This window comes from Panthera leo, chromosome A2 (genome assembly GCF_018350215.1).
Source record: "Panthera leo isolate Ple1 chromosome A2, P.leo_Ple1_pat1.1, whole genome shotgun sequence".
NCBI lineage: Eukaryota > Metazoa > Chordata > Mammalia > Carnivora > Felidae > Panthera > Panthera leo.
Window position 1 is genome coordinate 83390223 of NC_056680.1, and position 5663 is coordinate 83395885.

Sequence of the window (5663 nt, forward strand, 5' to 3'; positions counted from 1 at the left end):
CTGATATGAATGCAAGGCTGTTTTCAAGGAGTTAAGTGAGGAGGGACAGGAAATTGGGAACTCTTGATTTTCTGTGAAGTTGGAAAGCAAAACCATGTGCTGTCTTTATAGAAAAGCACGAAATTTATAAGCAACATGATTAGTTTACTTCAAAGTCAAAGCGGGGAAAAAATAACAAATGCTCCAAGAACTCTCTTTAAAACAGTGGGGGGAGAGAGAGCCATTGAGTAACATCCAGTGTCCTAAACACATGGCTTCTCAGTAGACCATTAACAGAAACTGTGGATCTCACACAACACATCAATCTTTTATTTTTAGTTCATTTACAAAATGATAAATGACAGGTACAGACTGTGGTTTCAGATGCTGAGAGACAGGTAGGTGCTGCTGTTTTATCTCTGAGGGCTCTAAGTATCCTGCTTCGATTTAAAAGGTAGAAAGTGCAGCCTCTAAAAGACATCCATTGAGGATGTGGCTTTACGAGGCACACTTCTACTTTATTTGCCTAAGTGCTAGCTTTTCAAGGTATAAGAAAAATCTTCATGGAAATGTTACTTGACTTCATCTGATAACACTGCCTTATCTCGGAGCGGGGGGGTGGGGAACCCTGATAAATAAGTATGTAGCTTCTGTAGGTAAACTGAAGTTCCTGACACAAATTTCAAAATCAGTAAAATATAGATAAGTGACTTACTCAAGTATTCTGTCAGTTTGCTTATTTAAAAAACCCTTATTTATTTAAAAAAGAAAGTGCATTTATTGAGAAAGCTTATTTATTTAAAAAAGAAAGTGCATTTATCAACGGAGCATATAATTTATTCAATCCTCTCAATTAAATGAACACACTCATGATTGAACATGATACACATGCTTGCTGGAATGCCAAGACACAAACAGATTAAGACTCCTGTTTGGAAAAAAAGTATACAGATGGTTGTGAAGCACACACATTCAAAGACATATTTTAAGAGTATTTTAGTATTGCTGTTAATATTTGTGACTTTCCCTTTATTATTATGCTTACAAGAGTGTTCTAGACAGAAAGAGTAATGGCACAGGTACAATTTTTGTATTTAGCTCAGGCATGTAGCGAATTGTCCCCGGTTCCATTTCCAAGTGAAATCATACAGCACTTGGTATGAGCCAATCTAAACCTGGATGAAAATGATGTCTATTTCTAGCAAATTAATCAATCCTGCCTTTATAGTGAACTACTTCTGTAAGCTTTTCTTTCTGCTCACTAAGTTAATGATGAAAGAGAAAAGATATGTTAAATGTGGTGTCCGTCTTCTTGATTTTCACTTTTTCTACCAAGAATTTTTATTTCTGAATGAATTTCAGTTTTGCAAATTATAGCAAGATGTCAGGTTCAAGAAGACTAAGGAAAGATAAGATATATAGAATTATGGAAACGATCCTCGCCACACTTCAAAATGTTTATTGTACTCATGTAAATGAGACTGCTTCGACTAAAAAAAACAACAGAAATTGATAGTTCTAATTACCATAAAAATAAGATAACTGAGTTTTTAGAATGCCCCCTTTCTTAATAGAATACAGCAGGGTGATATCAGAGCATTTTAAGGTTTATTGAGAGGTAGAAGCAGTATGTGGTCTGAAATATCCTGAACACTTCAATCAACATTTAATTAATTGATGATCATACTACATTCATATTTTATATTTTGTACTTGTGTTTAAAATAATTTCCACAAGGTATGCATACTGAGTTCTGTGTTTGCAGCTAAGAAACTTCAATGAGCTAAACATTTATCAGTTATACTAATTAACACACAATTGTCTATACCTAAAGATCTGATGTTGCCTAGAATGACCAGCTTACTGGTTTGTAGTAATTTTGGTTAATGCTTAGTTTTTAAAACAGAAGGCTTATTTCTATGATTCTGCATCCCCGGGCAGTGCTGGGCACAAGGCTTAGGCCCTAAGGGCAAATCATTGCATGTTACCAAGAATATTTATCACAATGTATGCATGTTGTTCTTTGTAAGAATTGTCTTTATAAAACATGCCAAGTTATTAATATCTTGGTCTTCTAGGGTCTTGTTACTCAAATGTGGTCCCTGGATCAGCAGTATCCAAAGTTCCTGGAAGCTTGTCAGAAATGTAGAATCTTGGACTCCATGCCAGATTTGCTGAATCATAATTTTAATTTCACAAGATCCTCACATGACTTACACACACACTGAGTTTGAGAAGAAATGCTGAAGGGATTAAAAACCTCGAATGCTGGGAGGTTGAAAGGTCCCAAGTGGTGTGGAAAGAAAATAAATTCCAGAGAAAAGTAGTTCAAATCATATTCAACTTTACTCTTTCGTATCTTGGATTTTCTTGAGAATCAATGTATTACAATTGGGCAATTAGTGAAGTCCGGTTAAACAAATAGGCAGAGTGCAGAATTGGGTGGAAATGAGATTTTATTTACATAGTACTCTAGGTTGGAAAATTTAAAAGAAAACAGAAAAAATATATGAAGTGATTATCAGTGATAGATTTTTCTGGTTACTTTCTTTATCATTTAAAATTATAATTTCAGTAAGATTCAGTATGTCATTGAGCTAAATGTAAAAACTCTTAAATATTCAAGTAATTGAACACTCTATTCACTCTCTTTGCATGAGTTGAAAAGATTTCCAAATCTAAAGAAGTCATAAGAGAGTGAGAAGCCCACAGAACATGGTCCTATTTTGACAGTTCACTAAATGTAGAGCTAGAACGCTTCTTCTCTTCATGTATGGAGTCCTCTACAAACATTGGTTGAATGAATGAATGGATGTTGAATCAGAGACAAAGACTATTCTTCCAAGAATAGACTGTAACAGAAAAAGATATAGGCTGATATCCAAAAGGAAGATACATTCAAAGTGTTTTTGTTAGACTGTTTATAAAACCAGAAAGGCAACTTGTTATTTCAGAATAAGATTATGTTATTGAGAAGAAAGGATACTCGTGTTTGCTGATCAGCACATTCTTTTCCTGGGGCAAATATGTGTGGGAAGCAATATTATAATCAGATAGTTATTGTGAGCCAAAGACATTAGACGGATGATTATAATGGCTGGTGCCAGCAAGCCTGAAAAACTGATACATAGCTTTTTATCATAAGAATATACTAAACCCACAGAATAGATATGTGCTTTTTATGGGTTCAAGGCAAATCTTCAACTCATCAGTACAAGAGATTTTATTACAATTTGCCCTTTTGATTCTTTTTGTTATTTTTTTCCTTCTTTTGGAGAAAGGCTTAGAGTGGAAGAATGGGTTGAAGGAGGCCAATTCAATTAACAGCCCTTTGTTCCTGTGTGTGTTGTGGGGGAGGCGGGGTGGGTGTCCCAGTTTTGCTGACTCAGGCCTCATTGACACCTACTCAGCATTTATCCAGATTTTTCATTTCTATCAAAGCATTAGTATTAACATTTATATAAAATAATCAGGAATGAGTTTGCTGGATCTACTCTTTGTCTTTGCAGCTTCTGTCATGGTCTATCAGAAACATGGTGATACTTTTAAAATGACCTTTAATAACCACCTACCTTTTCCTGCATCTTTTCAGAGTCAATGTAAATAACACTTCCCTTTCAAGGACAGCATGGGGATGCTCACTGATAAAACCAAGTGCACTTGGACCTGGGTGGCTAGGGACAGTTCCCTCTTTGCAATTTAAGGTGGTGATGGGAAAAGTGTTTGTATTTTTCAGTCTCTGCCAGACAGTTGAAAGACATGAAGCTACTAGTTAACAGTCTATATGGTCAACAGGAAACAGAAAATTAAAGGTTCAGTATACAGAATCCTTCTGTAATATAAAAAGAGTGCTTAATTTTTTTCATTTTTAATTGAAGTATAATTAACATACAATATTACATTAGTTTCAAGTGTACAACATATGAAGTCAACAATTCTACACATTTTTCAGTGCTCACCATGATACGTGTGGTCACCCTTTGTCACCCTGCAACATGATTACAATATTAACAGCTATATTCTCTATCCATCTCATCTCCATTACTTATGTATTTTATAACTGGAAGTTTGTATCTCTTAATTCCCTTTATCTATTTTGCCCATCCCCCTACCCACATCCCCTCTGGCAACCACCAGTTTGTTCTCTGTATTTAAGAATCTGATTTTTTGCTGTTTGTGTTTGTTTGTTTTGTTTTTTAGATTCCACATATAAGTGATATCATATGTTTGTCTTTCTCTGTCTGACTTATTTCACTCAGCATAATGCCCTCTAGGTCCAACCATGCTGTTGCAAATGGCAAGATCTCATTCTTTTTAATGGCTGAATAATATTCCATTGTATATCTATACCATATCTTCTTTATCCCTTCTTTTATTGATGGACACTTGGATTGTTTCCATATCTTGCCTATTGTAAATAATGCTATAATAAACATAGGGGTACATATATCATTTCAAGTTAGTGTTTTTGTTTTCTATGTGTAAAAAAACAGTAGTGGAATCATTGGATCATATGGTATTTCTACTTTTAATGTTTTGAGGAACCTCCATACTATTTTCCACACTGGCTGCACCAATTTACATTTCCACCAACAGTGCATGAGGGTTCGATTTTTCTCCACATCCTTACCAACACTTGTTATTTCTTGTCTTTTTTTTTTTTTCTTTTTGCTCTAGCTATTCTGACAGGTGTAAGCGGATTTCTCATTGTGATTTTGATTTACATTTCCCTGATGATTAGTGATGTTGAGCATCTTAACATGTGTCTGTTGGCATCTCTAGGCCTTTGGAAAATGTCTCTTCACATACTCTGCCCATTTTAAAATTAGTTATTTGTTTTTTCATTGTTGTTGTTGAGTTGTATACATTCTTTATATATTTTGGATATTAATCCCTTATCAGAGATACCACTTACAAATATCTTCTCCCATTCATTAGGTTGCCCTTTCATTTTGTTGATGGTTTCTTTTGCTGTGCAAAAGTCTTTTATTTTAGTGTAGTAAAAATAATTTATTTTTGCTTTTGTTTCTCTCACTTCAGGAGACATATCCATAATATGTTGCTAAGGACAATGTCTGAGAGATTACTGCCTATGTTTTTAGAGATAGTACTTTAAAATATCTTGCTATAGAGGTTTGGTAATTTATTGAATACTGTAAATTACGAATGTTTATTTTATTGTTTGGTAAAGCTCTTTTTTTTTTATCTTGCAGTAGACTCGTTTGGCAGCAATGAGATCAAAATATGAAAAAAATATTTAATGAAAACTAGTACTACGTATCTACTTCTCAAATAAGTGAATACTTAATGTGAACTTACCCAAAAACAAACTTATCAGTGCAAACCATTCACTATAGGGGCCTTAGTAAAGCTAGTAGTCACTTCGGAGCCAGAAAACACCTCTCTGAAGAAACAACATGTATGTCAAAAATTAATACTTATTTTAAGAAGAATGTTTCCAAAGACAACGATTTAATACATCTAACTCAAACATTTTATGCTGAGAAGCATGAGTTTTCATTTAGATCAATTGTTTTTGGTTTGTTTGTTTGTTTCATTTAGTTTACTTCAATCCCAATTTTTCTTGACAACATATGAAAAGTGAAGCAATAGTGATGCTTCAAATAAGAATTCATGTAGGTTACTTCTGGGGCACCTGGGAGGCTCAGTCAGTTAACCATCTG